Source organism: Chelonia mydas, chromosome 4 (genome assembly GCF_015237465.2).
Source record: "Chelonia mydas isolate rCheMyd1 chromosome 4, rCheMyd1.pri.v2, whole genome shotgun sequence".
NCBI lineage: Eukaryota > Metazoa > Chordata > Testudines > Cheloniidae > Chelonia > Chelonia mydas.
This window is the reverse complement of record NC_057852.1, coordinates 79,366,109-79,387,229: the sequence shown is the minus strand read 5'-3', so window position 1 is coordinate 79,387,229 and position 21,121 is coordinate 79,366,109. Positions and strand designations below refer to the sequence as shown.

At 45.5% G+C, this 21,121-nt stretch overlaps 1 protein-coding gene across 5 annotated transcripts in view; it reads right to left on the bottom strand.

The window, feature by feature from the left end:
* The window catches only part of WWC2 (WW and C2 domain containing 2), a 182,213-nt gene that overhangs the window by 91,890 nt on the left and 69,202 nt on the right, over nt 1-21,121 (bottom strand). The gene's annotated exons all lie outside the window — the stretch shown is intronic.

Sequence of the window (21,121 nt, the reverse complement as noted above, 5' to 3'; positions counted from 1 at the left end):
AAAAAGGAAGCAAGTGTTGCACTATACATCAATATATACTATTGTTCTGAGGTCCAAAAAGAGGCGAGAGGCAGACCAGCTGAAAGTCATTGGGTAAAGATAAAAGGTGGTGATGATGGGGGAGAAGGGGAGGGGAAGACAGATGGGGGGGCATCATGGTAGGGGTCTGCTAAAAACCACCAAATCAGGAGGTGGTGGTGGAGGATCAGGTATTTCTAGAACAAAACAGAAATATCTAAAAACACAAGACCAGGTAATAATGGGAGACTTGAACTAGCCGGACACCTGTTGGAAAAACAATATGGAAAACCCAAAAAAATCTCCAATAAGTTTGTAGAATGTATTGGGGATAATTTCTTGTTCCAAAAGGTGGAGGAAGTAACTAGGGAAAAGCGATTTTAGACTTGATTCTGACTAACAGGAAGGAATTGCTAACAAATCTGAAGATGGAAGGCAGTCTGGGTGAAAGTGATCATAAAATGACAGATTTGATGGTTCTAAGGAAAGGAAGGAGTGAGAACAGCAGAATAAGGACAATGGACATCAAATAAGTAGACTTTAGCAAACTCAGAACTGGCAGGTAAGGTCCTGTAGGAAGAAAATCTAAGGGAAAAAGGAGTTCAGGAGAGGGAGCCATTTCTCAGACAATATTAAAATGCTCAACTACCAACTATCCCAATGCAAAGGAAAGCTAGGAAGAATAGTAAGAGGCCAATACAGCTCAATCAGGAGCTATTTAATGACCCCCCCAAAATCAAAAAGGAATCACCAGTGGAGCCACGGGTAAATTGTGGTAACGCGGACATATTGCTAAGGATGAATAGAAAAGAAAAAAGGTCACTCACCTTGTACAGGAACTGTGGTTCTTAGACTTGCACGTCCCTGTACGTGCTCCACGCCAGGTGTGCACATGCCCCTCAAGTCCTTGATCAGACATTTTCCATTAGCAGCGTCCATTTGGCCCACGCATATGCTCTATACAGCCTCATGCCGTGCTCTGAAGGTATACAGGGCTGTGCTGGAGAACCACCCTCAGTTCCTTTTCTATCTGTATGTGCAACAAAAACAGTCCAAAGCAGAGGGGAAGGAGGGCAGGTAGTGGAGCACCCATAGGGATATCTCTCAAAGTACCACAGTTACTGCACCAGGTGAGCAACCTTTTCTTCTTCTTCTTCGAGTAGCGTCCCTGGAGTGCTCCACTTCAGGTGACTCCCGAGAAATATCCTCCCAGAAAAGAGGCAGTTTCAGAATCAAGTCCAAGTCCAAGACAGTACAGCAGAACCAAGTACTGCACTAAAACGAATGGCATGGACCAAAAAATGTTTAGAAAAGGTACTTACTGAAGCCCATGTAGCAGCTCCTCATATCTCACACTCTGGAATTGAGGGGGTGGGGGTGGTCTATCATCAATGCTCCAATTTCTCCAACCCTGCGGACTGAGGTGATAGCTACGAGAAAGGCCATCTACATAGGTAAGTGAAGTAAGGAGCAGGTCACCTTAGTTTCAAATGGAGGTCCCATAAAGACATTTAAGTAGTAGGCTGCCATCAAGAGTCAAACAGGATCCTTAACCTGGTGGTAAAAATTATTCAGACCCTTAATGAATCTCAAGGACATAGGGGGAGCAAACAGAAAACCTCTCTAGTGGGAAATGAAATGCTGATATTGCAACTAGATGAACTTTAATAGAGCTAATTGATAAACCAGATTTTTTTTAAAAAAATCCATCAGATAATCCAAGATGTCTCTAAACAGAGAAGATTCAGGCACAAGGCGGTTATGGTGATAAAAGTGATTAAACCTTTTCTATTTCTGAAAGTAAATAATTCAAGTTGGCTCCCTTCTACTGTTTAGTAATACCTGTATTCCTGTAAAGCAGGTGGAGTCTAATCCCATGAACCATCTATGAGCCATGCTCGGAAACAAAGGACCCCTAAATTGGGGTGAAGGACATTACCTGTGTCCTGGGAGAGGAGATGGGGAGTGGTCAGAAACTTGAGCACTTGAGCACACCGGTGAAGCAGGTAAAGATATAAGCTTACCTCGGCCAGGTAAGTATTAAGAGGATATCAGGCAGGTTGAGGTCAGGGTTCTTATTCATCACTCTTATAATTAGTGGTGTTGGAAGAAATTAGTAGGACAGGCCCTTTGTCCAAGGAAAAAGAGAAAGGCATCTCCCAAAAAGAGAGGCTCCTCTTGAGCGGAATAGGCAGCACCTCCAGAGGTGGACCTATTTGCCACATCCAGCAACAGGAAGTTCACACCTCTGGAATATCCCACGAAGTATTTGAACATTCAAATCCCATTAGTAGTCCTGGGAGAAGTGCCTGATGAGCATATCAGCTGTAACATTCTAGACTCCTGGAAGGTAAATGGCTGAGATCTGACTCTGGTGGGCTATATACCAGTTCCACAATTTTATATTTGGTGCACAGGGAGGGGGATTTTGCTATTACTGGATGACAAAGAAGCCTGAGGTACTGAATGCCTATTTTGCTTCAGTCTTCATTAAATAGACTACAGCTGATTAGATGCCTAACACAATTGATATTAACAACAAGGGGGAAGGAATGCAAGCCATAATAGGGAATATAGTAGTTAAAGCAAGTCTGTAGTGCCTCAAGAAATTAATTCTAGGTTATTTAAGGAACTAGCTGAAGCAATCTCAGAACAGTTAGCAATCATCTTCGAGAACTCATGGAGAGCAGGTGAGGTCCCAGATGACTGAAGAAGGGCAAATATAGTACCTATCTTTAAAAAGGGAAACAAAGATGACCCATGGAATTATAGACAAGTCAGCCCAAATCTGATACCTGAAAAGATACCAGAGCAAACAAATAATCAACTTGTAAGCAGCTAGAGGATAATAATGTGATAATAGCCAGAATAGATTTGTCAAGAACAAATCATGCCAAACCAACCTAATTTCCTTTTGACATGGTTATTGGCCAACCTAGTGAATGGGGAGGAAAGCAGTAGATGTTATATATCTTGATTTTAGTAAGGCTTTTTACATTCTCATATGCAAACTAGAGAAACACGGTCTAGATTAAATTATTATATGGTGGGTGCATAACTGGTTTCAAGACCATAAATTCAAGAGCAGTTAACAATTTCTGGTCAAACTGAGAGGATATATCTAGTGGGGTCATACAGGGATCTGTTCTGGATCTGGTACTATTCAATATTTCATTAATAACTGAGATAACGGAGTGGAGAGCACGCTTATAAAATTGCAACCCCTCCCATATTGGTGTCATCAGCAAACACTCAAGATTCAAAACAAAATTCAAAACAACCTTGACAAACAATCTTGACCTCAGTCCCTGAAAAGTCATGGAGCAGGTCCTCAAGGAAACCATTTTGAAGCACTTGGAGGAAAGGAAGGTGATCAGGAAGAGTCAACATGGATTCACCAAGGGAAAGTCATGCCTGACCAACCTGATTGCTCTCTATGATGAGATAACTGGCTCTGTGAATATGGGGAAAGCAGTGGACATGATATATCTTGACTTTAGCAAAGCTTTTCATACGGCCTGCAAGTTAAAAAAAAGTACAGGCTGGGTGAATGGGCTATAAGATGGATAGAAAGCTGGCTAGATTGTCAGGCTCAACAGGTAGCGATCAATGGCTCAATGTCTAGTTGGCAGCCGGTATCAAGCGGAGTGCCCCAGGGGTCGGTCCTGGGCCGGTTTTGTTCAACATCTTTATTAATGATCTGGATGGGATGGATTGCAGTCTCAAATGACACTAAGTTGGGGGGAGGGGGAGAGGGAAAGAGGTAGATATGCTGGAGGGTAGGGACCTAGACAAATTGGAGGATTGATCCAAAAGAAATCTGATGAGGTTCAACAAGGACAAGTGTTGGGGACCGCTACAGGCTGGGGACCGACTGGCTAAGCAGCAGTTCTGCAGAAAAGGACCTGGGGATTACAGTGGATGAGAAGCTGGATGAGAGTCAGCAGTGTGCCCTTGTTGCCAAGAAGACTCATGGCATATTGGACTTCATTAGTAGGAGCACTGCCAGCAGATTGAGGGAAGTGATTATTCCCCTCTATTCGGCACTGGTGAAGCCACATCTGGAGTACTGAGTCCAGTTTTGGGCCCACCACTACAGAAAGGATGTAGACAAATTGAAGAAAGTCCAGCGGAGGGCAACAAAAATGATCATGGGGCTGGGGCACATGACTTACGAGGAGAAGCTGAGGGAACAGGGCTTGTTTAGTCTGGGGCGGGGGGGGGGGGAGATTTGAAGACAAGTGCAAAAGTACTTCAGTTAGGAAGGAAAAATCAGATGCACAGCTATAAAATGGGGAATAACTGTCTAGATGGTTAATATTGTTGAAAAGATTCAGGGATTATAATGATCACATATGGAATAAGAGTCAACAATGTCAAATTGTTGTGAAAAAGGCTAATGTTCTGGGGAATACTAACAGGACTGTCCCATGTAAGACATGGGAGGAATTGGTGCTGCTCTACTCGGCACTAGTGAGGCCTCAGTTGGAGTATTGTTTCCAGTTTTGAGCACCAGACTTCAAGAAAGATGTAGACCAGTGGTCCCACCCTTATCCGGTCTTCGCTTCCCTGGAAGCAGAGCCACGGCCAGGAGCCAGAGCTGGAGCTGGAGCTGCGGCAGGGAGAAAGGGGTCAAGGTCAGGGCTGGTGCTGCAGCCCAGGGCATGGCCAAAGTGAAGCTGAGGGCAGAGCAGGGCTAGGTAGTGTTTCCTTTCCTCACCACCCCCATCCCCCGGGGGCTGGCCCGGGCCCCACCATGCCCCCTCGAATGTTCCTCCGCACCCCCCTACAGGGGCACACCCCACAGTGTGGGGACCACACGTAGACAAACTGGAGACTTCAGAGGATAGCAACAAACATGACAAAAGGTTTAGAAAACCTGACCTATGAAGAAAGGTTAAAAACTGGGTATGATTAGTCTTAAGAGAAGACTAAGACAGTCTCTAAAATATGTTAAGACCTATTATAAGGAGGACAGTTATCAACTATTTTACAGGTCCACTGAAGGTAGGACAAGACACAGTGGGCTTATTCTGCAGCAAGGGAGATTTAGGTTAGATAGTAGGAAAAACTTATTTTAAGAGTAGTTAAGGATATGCCTGCACTTAAAACGCTACTGCAGAGCACCTGCACCACTGCAGCTGCACAGCTGTAGCACGTCAGTGCAGACAGTACCCGTGCCAACAGGAGGGCTTCTCTGTCAGCATAGGTAATCCACCTCTCCAAGAGGCAGTAGCTAGGTCAAAGGGAGAATTGTTCTGTCCATCCAGCATTGTCTACACTGGGGGTTAGATCGATGTAGCTATGTCTCAAAGGTGTGGTTTTTCCACACCCCTGAGAGACACAGCTATACTGATGTAAATCCAGTGTAGACCAGGGCTAAGTCTGGAATAGGCTTCCTAGGGAGGCTGTAGAATCCCCGTCACTGGAGGTTTTTATTTATTTAATAACAAGAACAACTGGGGAATCTTACTTCCTCCAATTTTCAAGATCTGTGAGATACTTCCAGGAAATTCTATAAAATGAAAAACCAACACTTATGGTTTCTACTGGGAGAATTACACAAACAGCAAGATGCCACATTTTGCCCAAGAAAATTCCTGAGCACTAGAATTATTATACCCTCTTATGGACAGTTTTGTTTCTTACTATAACTTTTAGTGCTAACGCCAAAGTGGGGACACCAGGATTCATGGCCAACAGCAGTCAAGGTTCAAAACACTTAACTTGGGATAAGAATTTGGGCCAAATAATAATTCAGTGCCAACACACTAGGATTTTTTTAAATTATATTAAACTGCCCTTGAAGAAAGTTGTAACCAGAAGGAAAACAGAAAACCTTCAGTACAACACATTACATGTGCATGGGAAACAAAATGCTTCATAGGACATGAGGTATTTCAATTTTTCATGAGTTCATTTCAGCCGTTTGTGTTCTTGTTTGCTACAAAGTAACTCTGCCAAGTCTTGGTTTAAAAAAAAAAGTCTTTAACAAAAGGAAATTACCTTATCTTCAGTAGATCATACTTCTATAAAATAAATACTAAAACCTTACAACCTACCAGAAGCAGGAGAGAGTTGGACATTTTTATTCCAGGGATAGCAATGCTATGGAAGCAATAAATGTTCAGCATCTCCCCTGGTAGACTCAAGTAGCACTGTTGACTTGGTCCAGCGTGAATCACTTGCAGCTCTCCTTGGCCAAAGATATAGCAATCAGGCATGAAGGAGGGATGTGAGGGAAGGTGTGTAGCTGGGAGATGAGAGATTTTTAGGGCTCCCAGAAAAAAATACCAAAGAGATGCTAGATTGTTGCTTCAGGGGGACAAGAATACCAAGAGAAAAGTACAGACTCATGGGATTATACAGGTCACCTAGGAGAAAAAATGTCACCTGAAGATTAAGTCACTCTAGTATATTACTTTATAACTGTAACAGGGTGGCCTGTCCTCTTTCAGGACAGTGAGGGGCTGCGGCAACCCTGGCTGTTAAGAAGAGGGAGAAGGGACTGACCAGAGGCCAAGAGGGTTGGGAGTTGAGCCCAGGAAGAGAGGGACCTAAGACTTGTGTGCAACAGGACAGAACCTCAGAGGAAGGGCTGAGCTCAGCATGGGCCTAGGGCAAAAGATTGGTATTGGTGTTTTCCTTTAGACTTTGATTACCCCGGAAGGTGTAGATTTTTGTAACTTAGTCCTCTGACTAAGCTACCTCGTCAACCACACTATGCTGAAGATAGAGAGAACCATCAGAGACCAACGGAAACGGAGGCAAAGTGACGGCAGGGCCATGCCAAAGAGGGGTGTGCTCTGGAACAACCACCAATAGATGTTTTCTCTCTGCAGTTGCTCTTGCTCAAATACTGAATCAGTGACAGGGGGAAACTTTATTTCATCTGACATCATAGATCTCTTAACTCATCCCATAGTTATACAGTCACTGCCTCAATTTCCATTTTTTGGTGAAAGTGATTTAACCCTCCCAGCCAAACTGAGTGCCAGCCCTTCCAGGGTAACAGAAGCTGAAAACAACAAGCCTCCAGCCTGGCCACAAAAGTTCAACAAAAACTGCACACTCACAGCACACCTTCTCCCCAGGGGCTTCTCCTTCAGCTGATTCATCCCAGCGGCTGGTATACAAGGATAAAAAATTAACTAAAAAAAGATCCAAACTAAACCCAGGAAGATTTTCAGCCACTAGCTCCAACCTGATTGCAGTCGGAACAGAAGGATTTTAGAACAACAGGCTTGGGGAAACTGTTGCGTGAGCATCTGGAAACAGATTGACTCAGACTTTAAGGCCAGAAGGGACTATCATGATCATCTAGTCTGACCGCCTGCACTTTGCATGCCACAGAACCTCACCCACCCACATCAAACTCCTCTCCCACCCACCACATCCAAAAAAAAGAGTGGAGAAGGACAATCAGGATTTGAAACAACAACATTTCAGGGTTTATCTTTTTATTAACATCTTAGCTTTTGCTATTTCTAAGATATTAATGCAGACAGCACCGCTTTTATATCTAGATCAGAGGAGGAAAAATAAACAAACAGTTATCTATCTATCAGCAGTGGCGCCCCCTTGAGTGCTGTGCTCATGCATAGGTATATCAAGCACCGCCGGCCCTACGCCCTCTCAGGTCCTACTTGCTGACAACTCCGACAGAAGGGCAGGAGGTCAGGTAATAGAATGGACATGAGCAACATATCTCAAAGAACTGCGGTTGTGAAAAGGTAGATAACCGTTTTTCCTTCTTTGAATGCTTGCTCATGTCAATTCCACTCTAGGTGACTCACAAGTAGTTTTGATGGAGGTGGGCTTGGAGTTCATGGTCTTGCGGTGTGCAGCACTGCTCTGCTGAAGCCAGCATCGTCGCCGGCCTGCCAGGTAAGTGCATAATGGGACGTAAACGTGTGGACAGACGACCAGGTACCAGCTCTACAGATTTCTTGGATCAGCACCTGAGCCAGGAAGGCCGCTGATGAGACTTGCACTCTAGTTGAATGCACCATGACTACTGCTGGTGAAGACACTTTTGCCAGCTCATAGCAGTAGCGGATGCAGGCTGTGATCCGGGACGAAATCCTTTGAGCAGACACTGGGCGATCTTTCATCCTGTCAACCACCGCAACAAACAGCTATGTTGACTTACGAAATGGCTTTGTCCTGTCAACATAGAAGGCCAGTACCCTCCTGACGTCCAGGGCGTGCAGCCTGCATTCGTCTTCCAATGTACGAGGCTTCTGGTAGAAGATGGGTAAGTGTATGTCCTGGCCAGTATGAAACTGGGAAATTACCTTGGGAGGAACACTGGATGAGGCTGCAGCTGGACCGTATCCTTGTAAGATACCATACAGGGCAGTTCTGAAGTAAGCACCCTGATCTCAAGACACCCTGTGGGCAAACGTTATCACAACCAGGAACAAGATCTTCCAGGAGAGAAGGAGAAGAGAGCAGCAAGCCAGATGCTCAAAGGGAGACCCCATGAGCCTCGAAAGCACAAGGTTCAAGTCCCAAGGAGGGAGAGGGTCCTGGACATGAGGGTAGAGATGCTCCAGACCTTTCAAAAACCAAGCCGTCATGTTGTGAATGAAGATCGACCTACCTTGGAACAGAGGGTGGAAAGCCGAAATAGCAGCCAAATGGACCCTGATTGATGACCGGGACAAGCCCTGGAGCTTGAGGTGCAGAAAATAATCCAGGATCATCTGCAGCAAGGCCTGGTCAGCCCGGATATGTCATTCTGAAGCCCAGCACGTGAACCTTTTCCACTTGGTTAAGCAAGTCGCTCTGGTAGAGGGCTTTCTGCTACCCAACAAGACCTGTTGAATCCAGACCAAGCATTCCTGCTCAACCACATTCAGCCATGCAGTGAAATGCAATGCTGCTGGGTTTGGGTGCAGCAGACTGCCGTGGTTCTGGGACAGCAGGTCCGGCCAGAGAGGTAGCTGCAGTAGGGTGGCTACCGAAAGGTCCAGTAGAGCGTCCTTTAACCCATGCAGCTTCGCATCAGTCTGCTCTGAAAAAATACTATTCCCATCGAATGGGAGGTCCTGGATCGAGGTCTGCATCCCTTGGGAGAGGCTGGCAGTCTGAAGCCAGGAGCTGCGCCTCATAACCACCATCAACACGACCACCCTAGCTGCCGAGTCGGCCACATCCCACGCCATTTGGAGGGATCACCTAGTTGCCATGGTGCTCCACCAGGGGTACTGAATTCTTGGGCTAAACCCTGTGGGAAGGACTCCTTGAACTTACAGAGGGAGTCCCATAAGTTAAAATTGTATCTGCCTAGGAAGGCCTGATGGTTCGCCACCCGGAATTGCAGGCTGGCTGTTGAATAAATTTTCCTCCCAAACAAGTCCAGTCTTTTGCCCTCTTTGTTTCTGGGAGTTGAGCTGGAGTGGTTGTCTTTTTCATTGGCCGCAGAGACAACCAGTGAGCCTGGGGGAGGGCGGGTATAAAGATACTCAAACCAGGGACAAAGTACTTCTTTTCGGCCCTTTTGGAGGTGGGAGGGATGGACGATAGGGTTTACCAGAGGGCCCTGGCAATTTTGAGGACTCCATCGTGCACTGGTAGTGCAACATAGACAGGGGTAGAGGCTGAGAGGACGTTGAACAAGGTGTCCACCTGCTCGGCCATCTCCTCCACCTCTAGGCCCAAGTTCTCAACCACCCATCAAAGCAGGGCCTGGTGTTCTTTAAAATTGCCCAGCGGGTGGGCCCTGGAGGGTCCGGTAACTGCCTTGCCCGGGGATGAAGACGACGACTGTACCACCAGGGGAGGCCTGGGGCATCTTCCCCCGTGAGGGAGGGAGGTTTAAGGGTGTGTGCAGTCTCCTCTGCCTCGACCTCCGAGCATGCCTCATGCTCCAAGTCTGGTGCTGTCAGTGCCGGCAACTGTTGCTTCAAGGTGGTGGCAGATGAGCCGTGTGAAGGGGGCATCACCGTGACTAGCACTCCCCATGCGCTCCAATAAGGCCACTGCACTGGCCACTGGTCATGCTGCCAAAGCGTTGCTGTCGATGTTGACGTGGCCTTGGGGGCCCAATCGCGCCAGTGGAGTCTGGGTGAGGGACTGAACTGCCCTCCTGTGCCGGAGGAATCCCCTTCCGGTGACCATGGTGGGGTTGTCGATGCCTGAGTCTGCTGCTGACCGTCGTCACTGGAGACTGGAGCAAGAGGATCGGTGCCGGTATTGAGGGGACCAGTGCCGGAGACGTGATGGGGAGCATTCCCACAAGGAGCAGGCGGCTGAGATCTGCGCCAAGAGGATGACTGGTGGCAGGGCAAATGGTGCTGGTAGTACGGAGACCGGCACCTCCCTCTAGGTCAAAGGGGACCCTCCTGCCTGGCCGGCTAGCCCCTGGCCTCTCCCCTGCTGTTCCTCCTACCCCGCAGCCTCAGCTCACTGCGCCCCCGGCGCAATGCTCTGGGCAGCGAGGCTGCGAGCTCTTGCCAGGCAGCGCAGCTGCAGAGCCGCGGCCTGAGCCAGTGCTCTGTGCTGCGCGCTGGCATGTCTAGCTCAGCTGGGTGGCGCGGCTGCCTGTCCTGGTGCTCTGGGTGGCGCGGCTGTAGTGCCACCAGCCACTGGTGCTCCAGGCAGCGCAGTAAAGGGACAGAGAGCTGGGGGGTTGGATAGAGGGCAGGGGAGTTCAGGGTGGTGGTCAGGAGACGGGGGTGTGGATAGGGATCAGGGCGGTCAGAGGGCGGGAAATAGGGGGGTTGAATGGGAGCAGGGGTCCCAGGGGGCAGTCAGGAAGGAGAGGGGGGGTTGGATGGGGCAGCGGGTGGCAGTCGGGGAGGGGGGTCCAGGGGAGTTGGATGGGGCAGGAGCCCCGGGGGGGGGGCGTCAGGAGGCGAGAAGCGGGGGGGTCGGATATGGGGTGGGGGCCGGGCCACGCCTGGCTGTTTGGGGAGGCACGGCCTCCCCTAACCGGCCCTCCATACAATTTCAGAAACCCAATGTGGCCCTCAGGCCAAAAAGTTTGCCCGCTCCTGCTCTCGGCAATCCGCATCGAGATGGTGGAGACCACGATTGCGGTGCCGGTGACGAGGGCAAGCCCCAAAGGATCTGGGCTGAGTCTCTGGCGATCTGCGGCACGGAGATGGAGAGCGCGGTCTTGGCTCAGGGAATCGGCGGTGCTCTCCTGCCCCCTGAAGGGTCTCAGCAGCTGGCTTGCCCACCTGGGGAACCTTTGCCATTTCCTGCGGCATGTGCTGTGTTGGCGGCGCAGGCGGAAGCCTCTGCTTTCTCGGCTCCAGGGGAGCTTGGGAAGGAGTCTGTGCCATCAGGGGTTTGGGTCCCATACTGCTCCCAGGAGTTGGTAGTGGACCTTTTAAAGGGCTAAGAGCCCCAACCAGGGAGGCACGTACACGTGGCTACGGAGTGGCCGAGCGGTCTGAACTGGGTCTCTTGCCCGATGACACATGGCTCTTCTTGCCTGCTGCCAGGGAGTCATGCTTCATTGGTTTCTTTTTGGGCACCAGCGACAGGGATCGGTGCCAGGTGGAGCCCAATGCCGGAGGCGTACTGTGCCGAGAGGCTGAGGTACTCGGCAAGTCTTGGCGGGACTGCTTGGAAGCCAGATGAAGGGCAGATTTCATGCGCAGAGCCCGGAAATGACTATCCCGCTCCCTCTGAGTTCTGGGCTGAAAGTTTTTACAAATACAGCACTTGTTCTTCACGTGCGATTTCCCCAAGCACTTGAGGCAGGTGCTATGGGGGTCTCTTACAGGTATAGGCCTGTTACAGTCCACTCAGGGCTTAAACCCGGGAGATCAGGGCATGCCCCGCCTGAAACGAAGTCCACACTGGGACTCTAACTTCTAAGTACACTTAACAACTACTTAACACTAACCACTACAAACAAAGTACTTACAAGGCCCTAGGGCTCTAAGTCAGTAGAGACGAAACCGCTAGCCCTTGCTATGCAAGGAAAGGAACTCTGACTAACCACCACGGGTGGTAAGAAGGAACCGAGAGAGCGTAGGGCCGGCCGCACCTGATGTACCGACACATGAGCACAGCACACAAGGGGACGCCACAGCCAGCCCTATGAAGGCTGTTAAGGCAAAAATTTCCAATGACCGCACATGTGGGCACATGGACATCTAGAAAAGAATCCACATGAGCAAGCACTCAAAGAAGAACTGGTGTCAACTATTGCAAGATAAAACAATTTAGCCTTAATGGTGTCTAGTGGTTGTAATACTCATTTATAAATGTTACCGTAATTACTATTTATTTTGATGTATGAATTTTAAAAAGGGTGTACCCATTCTGTAATTAACATTTCTGGTAGATTTGTTTATCAGACAAAAATACATAGTATCTTTTTTAAAAATAGCATGCAAGTATTTCTCAAATCATCTAAACTGACAAAATAAACATTACATGTAACTGAATGGAAGCCTTAATGAATAGTTTAAAAAAAATACACCTGCATTAGTTTCAGGTAGATCAGCAAAAGTAAAAACATGCAACAAGACAATACTGGATGCTATAGTTTACATTCCAAAAGCTTTCTGTAAGGAACATTTACATTGTGAAATACTGCACAATTCAAACTTGAGCCACAAAAGCAGATTCCCAACTACATATCTGAGAAAGGATTCAAAAGAAATAGTGTCTCATTTCCATTTGATACATTTGCTCAATGGGTATCTGAAGAATGAGATAAACAGAGTATGTTACAAAGGCAGTGGGTTTGACAAAACCCTGTGGCCCTTCAAAATCACAGTTATAACACATAATATGGTTTCAAAGTTATCTAAAATACAGAAGATGAAGTAGTGGAGTATATCCCTCAATGATAAAAATGTCACACACACACAGAAATTCACATTCCACCAGTTTTATGGAGGGGGAAGTTTATAAGTTATAAGGACAGCATGGAGCACTAGATTGCAGAGAAAGGGGAAAATGCTCTGAACACTTTGTCTTCTTCATTCTGTTAGGCACCTGCAGATAAAACAAGTCTCCTCTCCTCCAGCCACTTTCTTCAACTTCCCATAAACTTAAAATAATTCACTCACACTCTCACACACACCTTTCCTCAGGAAGTTTATACTCAAAGATTTCTACTAGGAATGATGGAACAAAACTGTAATCATGTCACTGAGCTTGTGGTGCACCAGTCTCTCTCCATATCTGGTAACAGAGCTCTAGGGAACACGAGTTCAGAGGCAAGCACTATAGACACTTCAAGCACTAGGCTTTACAGGATTCAGCCCTTGGTGGGGTCTCAAAACAAGAACACACACTTCAAGCAACAGAGGATTCTTTCACTAGGACTGCCAGAAATAAAAGATGTGAAAACCTGAAGACTCATTATAGGATATGTGTATTTTTTCACTTTCCAAGATTCCTGCCTCTGTCCCCCAATAACCTTTCCCTGAAGTGGATGCATTAGCACCAGGCTGGTGGAGAGAGAAAAGTGATCCTATCAGCAAGGCTCCATACAGTGGGCAAACCAGTCACAGGCATAAGCTGGTGCTAAGGCCTGCAAAAATGTGACAGGAGTGGAGATCCTGTTGCCATGACATTGCAGATTGAGTTACTGCTGTCGAGCAGTTTAGCCAAACCACCAGGGACCGAAACTACATGAAGGAGGCAGCAGGGGGGATGGAATGAGCACCTCCACTGAGTTTTACATTCAGAGTGCAAGGGATCAGGAGTAGGGGCACCATCCTTGTCTGTCTTCTTCCTCTCTATCTCCCTTCTGCCTTACTCTTTTTATTCTCTTATTCCCTATCGATGAATTGAGACTGAAAGCAACCCATGCCGTGCACGTTCCATGCTTCCAGAATAGGAGACAAAAAAGTGACTTAGATAGAAATACTTTTTGGCATGTAGAGGTGTAACAAATCTGTGTAAGGAATTCTGAGAGAAGAGGAAGACATACAGTGGATTGGAACTTATATTACACAATACTCTAAGCATGTACAATGGACTGCTTTCCATTCAACTTGTAAGCGATAAACTAACAACTCTGCCTGGTATCCACCTCTCTTTGTTGTGAAGCTGTCCCAGGCTTGTGGTATTGCATATTACAGCGATTATTTATACATCAAATATTTGCTCTTCTCCAAGCTCAGCGTGGAAGGGATTTTTTAAATTGCTTTAAAATATTTATTACTTTTCCAGATTAAAAAAAAATAGTAAGGCTTTTTTTTTTTTCTTCTTAAAAGAGGGTTTCCTTTCTTTAATTCAGTAATGCCCACTATTACAATCAACCAAACACAAACACTGAGATGGTAAGCATATATTTCAAAGCCAAAAGGTAGAAGAAAATATAGTAGATAATCTTTAGCTTTGCATATGGCATAGACAGTCTAGCTACAATCACATAATCACACACATGAATGTACAGGACAAGGTTATTTGTCAAAATTTAAAGATTTTGGAGACTTTGATTTTGACAACTTTTTTCCAGAAACCAGGGATAGTTCCTGGAGGGCTACTAGGGAGTCTAGGCTTCCAGGGGTCCATGGCAGCTCTCCAGGTGGACTGCCCCTCAGGGCATGGGCTCCATCCCCTATTGTGGAAAATTCTGAACTTTTGTTTTATTTCCAAATTGAAAAGAAACAAAAAATTTTCAAAGTATCAAAATCCCCCATGAAATGGAATGCCTCTCTCTACCCAGCTCTAGTTTTTAGAGAATTAGGGAAGAGTTGGAAACTATAAATGGGAAAGGAAGAAAATAAAAGGTGGATGAAACACTCTACATCTATTTGAAAGTAAAAGACACTTTGGGGGGAAAACAGCTATCAAATTCTGAACACAGCAAATAACCTACACTATGCAAGCAAAGATGCACTGAGAAAACATGATGTCCTAATTTAAACCATGAAAAGCATGGAGACAGTTTAAAAGATTAAAGTTTCTATCTATAAACAGATTGGGGAAAGTGGGAGCAACATTAAGGACTGGATTACCACTGGGGCTAGATAATAGAGATTTGATCCTCAGAGCAACACAGAATATATTCCTCAGCCTCTCCTAATCAAGCTCCCCACTTCCCATTCCCCAATTCCTGCTCTCCCAAAATTTAACATACAAAGCTATTCCAACCTCCCTACCTTTCCCATAGTCCTGTCCCATCAAACAGTGCCCAGTCCGACACTGCTTGTTTTACAGTACCAGCCTGACTTCCTCTTGCAAACTCTTTCCCCCCTGCTAGCTCCTGACCCAGGGGTACAGTCAAATTCCCAGCAGGGGAAGTGGATTATTTAGGGAGCGCAGGAGATGGAGTAAAGGGAGGTTCCAGGTAGTGTGAAGGCAAGGCAGAAGTTGCTCGACTCCAGAGTCTCTTCACAGCACATTATTCACAGTGGCCCCAGAAAACCCAAGGCAATTTAGCCAGTTCCCTGGTGTTGATCATATTCCTGGGATTTAACTGATTTCCTAATCTAACACACGTTTGAGGGGTTTTGAGCATTCAAAACAGACTCAATGATTTTTTAGATAATTTGGGGTGAAATCCATTTTATTCTACTCCTGGGGGAATTCTGCACCACTGTGCATGCACAGAATTCATGTGTCCCGCAGAATTTTATTTTTTTCCACAGAAAATACATTCTGCCCCAGAAGTGCTGCAGTTCTGCCTTTCTCCCACAAGAGACCACTGTGGTGCCAGAACAGCCAACAGCATTAATGCAGCAGGCTGTTCTGGTGCCACAGTGGCCTCTGGTTGGCAAAAGATGGACCTGCAGAACTTCTGGGGCAGAATGTATTTTCTGTGGGGAAAAAAATTCTGCGTGTGCGCAATGGCACAGAATTCCCCCAAGAGTAGAAGCTCATCACAGCACCTGCCCGTGGAGCCAGGTTAGGACAGAGTGGGCACATGGGGCTGCTGGGAGGGTCACAGACTGGGGTTCAGAATGGCTCGTTGTGGGCACAGACTGGGACGTGGGCTCAGAAGCTAGTGGGGTGACAGCATTGAGCCAGAGGCTGAATGGGAGTGGGGTGCATGGCCACATGGGAACAGGCAAGGGGGGCTGCAGGGACACATGGGGATGGAGGAGGAGGTTGCAGGGACCCACTGGGATGCGGGGTGAGGGATGGGGAAGATGTGCCTGACTGAATGGGAGCGGCTTGGGGTCAGCCAGGGTCTGCATTGGGGAGGCTCCCCAACAATCCTACCTCTCCCCCGCAAAAAAAACCTGTTCCATACTTTCTCTACCCACACTCAGCAACCCTCCAGGTTCACTCCAGGCTCCTTCCCTCTCCCTCAGCTCCTCCATTACTCCTGACACTCACAAGCCTTTGCATTGCTTCTGACGGGTACAGGAGATACAGTTCTGTGTTGTAAATTAAATGAATTACTCAAAGTTCTGTATTAACATTCCCAGTAAGGAATCTATTTGTCCAAAAAAAAAAAAAAAAAAAAAGCCCAGAATCTTTTTTTCGGTCTGTATTGTTACAGACATATTTGCTAACAGATATTTTGAAACAAAATTACCAAAATAATTTAAACTGGAATGTTATATTGTGTTATTTTAACAAATAAAATATGCAGAATTTTGTAAATTTTAAAACATTGTGTGCAGAATTTTTTTTTTCAAAAACAGAATTTTTAATTTTTTGGTGCAGAATTCCCCCAGGAATAATTGACTTCTACTCAGTTCAGGGAATATGCTTTATACAGTCACTTCAGGAAGAAAGAAGGAAATGAGGACCCTTCTGTTAGGGTAACTGAAAAATCACTTTTAATACCAAAATTTGAGTAGGTAGATGTAGAAAACAAGAGGCAAAAAGACCCCACACATATCCATCACTGTTTATGGCAATGTCAGTGTTTAATTTTGGGTGTTAAAAGGGCACACAAATTGGAAATCTTATTTCTACCTGACTTTATTATACTTATTACAATTGTACATAACATCTGAGGCCTGGTCTGAAAATAACTGAAAAGTTATGTTGGCATAGCCACATCAGTCAGGGGTGTGCAAACAAAACACACACGCACGCGCACACACACACGCACAAAAGAAAAACACTGTATGACATATTCCCAACCCGATCTCACCCATTTCAATAATAATTTCAATTAAAAACAAAAAACACACACCCCACATACACTTTGGCAAAAACTGTTACTATCTAAAAGCAGGAGCAGTGGTGGGCAACCGGCAGCCCACGGGCGGCCCGCAGGTTGCCCACCACTGCTATGGAATATTTCCCGCTTCCCAATACTTCCTAGCTAGTAGATTTATGGAGCAGGGCAGACAACAGTCTCAGCCAGGGTGGCCAACCTGTGACTCTTCAGAAGTTAATATGAGGCTCCTTGTATAGGCACTGACTCTGGGGCTGGAGCTACAGGCGTCAACTTTCCAATCTGCCACAGGCCCTGCCCCCACTCTACCCCTTCCCGCCCCCTCCCCTGAGCCTGCAGTGCCTCGCTCCTCTCCCCCCACCCCCGAGCTTCCTGCACGCCATGAAACAGCTGATCGCGAGGTGCAGGGAGGGAGCGGGAGGCGCTGATTGGCCGGGCTGCCGGGAGGCACTGGGAGCGGGGGAGGGGAGGGAGCTGGTAGGGGGCTGCCGATGTATTACTGTGGCTCTTTGGCAATGCAGATTGGTAAAATCTGGCTCCTTCTCAGGCCGGCCACTCCTGGTCTAAGCCATCGATTTTTGCAACATTTAAACTGTTTTTCTGAAAATCCCATGACATTTTTTTAATAAGTGTTCAACACTGACCTAGCACTGTTTCCACTGAAATCAGTAGGAATAGAACAGTGGACAACTCCCTCCTGCCTGCAGAATGCAGGAAGCAAGAGGGGACAGGATAGGCGAGATTGCGCCTTCTCTCAGCTGCTGGGGGATTCACATTTAACAGACACCTCCTACTCAGTGGCCAATACTTAAAGTGGAACTTCAAAATAAAATCCACAGCCAGCAGCTTGGTAGGAATCCCAGTGACTTTCCTCATTCCCCGTGGAATTTTACCAAGACATTGCCCCATGGTATTGTCACTGGTGGGTCCTTATCCCCCAGTTTATCACACTTATTAGCCAGAGACAAATTGTACTCCCAACTAGCCGGTGTCTGATTTCTCCCCCCCCTCACCCCGGAATTCATAAAATGTATTTCTTTTCTCATATGACACTCGGAGAATGATGAAGACAAAATCCATGACTACTACGGATGAAAGAACAGACAATAACCTTCCTTGTAGTTCTAGTTTATCCACCATTCTAAGACAGACTCAAGAATTCTACTCTGGGCAGTACAGCCCAACATGCGGTCAATGATGTAGCAAACAAGAGCAAACATTGCTTTTTAGAAAGATGCTGGTACTTTTTGCAATTAACCACCCCATACTGATGTTTATTTCAAAAGCATCAGAGTAACACACTCATTCCAGTCAGGTGAATTAAAGCTATAATCTCAACGTTTGGCATGTTAGACAAATGACCTGCCTCTGACCCTTATCACAGACTGCTTGCCTCCCAGAGACTCAGACAAAGAGTGCTCTCTTCAGAACACCACCTCACACATGCCACATAACTAACATCTACTGCCCTCCAAAACAAAATAGAAGTTGATAAATTTCACTGAAAAATTGCAACAAGGCAACATAGATTAATACAACAGAGCTGTACATGTCAGATCTCTCACTCCCAAACAATAGGTAAAAAAAAAAAAGTTTAACTAAACAAAAACCCAACAAACCTATCTGCATTCCATTACCATCCATCAAACACACTTACAAAAAAGGGAAGTTAGCTAAAAATACTTCTATTCTGTTGCAGTCACAGGAAAGTATAAGCATGTACACAGCTGAGGCACACACAATTCTTCTATAACCAGTTATAATTGGCAAGTGGGAATATTCTTGTCTCAGGAAGTTTTACAGTGACCATTTTAAAGCAAAACCATGCACATCTAAGTTCCCATGGAAGTGCAAAGTAACACTTATAGACAACATGTACAGAACATATCCATTTATAGAAAGAGATTATAAAAAGAAAACAAATTTTTTTTTTTAAAAAAGGTCAAGATTTTTAAATAGTGTCTAGTAATTCTGAATGCCTCAATTGTTAGTTGGTGTCCAACCTGAAACACCTTAAAGGGGCATGATTTTCAGAGTGGTGGTATTCAAGCTTTTTGAAAATTAGGCACCCAGAAACCTAAAGCACTCAAAATCTCACCAGTCATTTTTGAAAATCCAAGTTTACAAGCATGTGTCAGCATTTACACTGAAATTCCTGACATGCACCACAAGTCTGTACACTGGGCTGTATAACGGGATTTGTAGTAGTAATATTTTGCATTCCCTCAAAGTATATTTAATTCAGATTCAGTGGCACTGTTTTTTTTAAAAATCATTAACAATTCCTGTCAAGGTTCTTTCCCCACTCTGAACTCTAGGGTACAGATGTGGGGACCTGTGTGAAAGACCCCCTAAACTTATTTTTACCAGCTTAGGTTAAAACTTCCCAAGGTACAAACTGTTTTACCTTTTGTCCCTGGACCTTATGCTGCCACCACCAAAGTGTCTAACAAAAATAACAGGGGAAGTGCCCACTTGGAAACGTCTCCCCCCCCAAAATATCCCCCCAAGCACTACACCCCCTTTCCTGGGGAAGGCTTGATAAAAATCCTCAACAATTTGCAGAGGTGAACACAGACGCAAACCCTTGGATCTTAACAATGAAAAAGCAATCAGGATCTTAAAAGAGAATTTTAATTACAGAAAAATTAAAAGAAAAACCTCTGTAAAATCAGGATGGTAAATACCTTACAGGGTAATCAGATTCAAAACATAGAGAATCCCTCTAGGCAACACCTTAATTTACAAAAAGACACAAAAACAGGAATATACATTCCATTCAGCACAACTTATTTTATCAGCCATTTAAACAAAACAGAATCTAACGCATATCTAACTAGATTGCTTACTAACTCTTTACAAGAGTTCTGACCTGCATTCCTGATCTGGTCCCGGCAAAAGCATCACACAGACAGAGAGGACCCTTTGCTCCCCCCCCCCCCCTCCAGCTTTGAAAGTATCTTGTCTCCTCATTGGCCATTTTGGTCAGGTGCTAGCGAGGTTATCTTAGCTTCTTAACCCTTTACAGGTGAAAGGGTTTTTCCCCTGGCCAGGAGGGATTTAAAAGGTGTTTACCCTTCCCTTTATATTTATGACAATTCCATATTCTGATTTTTTTTTAATTACATGAACAACCGAAGCCAAAAGTCTGATAGAGAGAGAAATGAATGAGAAAAAGACAAATTTGCTCTGACAGTGTTGCTCTAGTTTTAGAAGCATAATTTTTTTCCTTCCTTGCTTCTAGAGCAGATTTGGTAAAATACTTCCCTACTTTTATAGAAACATATTAATTTAGAAATATTCAAACCATAATAAAAGACAAGTGAGAAATTTCTGCTCTCTTTTACTCGGTTACACACGAGACTTTTAAAACAGCACAATATGCACATTTTAGATGCTAAGGAGCCTTTTTGTGAAAATGCTAAAGGCATCATTCAGTATTTAACAGATAGGAATGGAAAAGCACAGAAGACAAAAATGCTTATGAGAAAATATTTACCTACACAAATCTAATATACATTAGAGTCCTAAATTTTCTAAGAGTTGTTTAGGATCTAGACACAAAACCCAATGCAACTCTGAAAACGTACGGGACAGGGATAACTGTCCTATTATACCAACATAGGTCCCTACTGTAAGGCTATTGCAGCCAGTGGAGTCACACGAAGGATGAATTTGTTCCACTGGCTTTATTTTTCTGAATTACTGTAGATGAAATAATTTGCAGCGCAGAATCTATTCTAAAAGAATGCTGTTCTTAAAACTACAGTACGTTTGCCAGTCCTCATTTGGAAATTATACCAAGGAAGCACTCCTACCCAACACCAGCTAATCTTCACTGGTTCTATCTACCATTAGATTGAAGCTGATATTTCATTCTTCTAAGATTGCCTCTGTTACTGTGAATTACTGAATGTTCAAAAGACTCAAAATGTCTTAACATTATGCCTCCGATTGGCAATTATTTGAGTCCTATAGCAAATGCTTATTCAAGAACACTAAGCCTTCTCTACTTACTGTACACTTTGAGCAGTATACTTC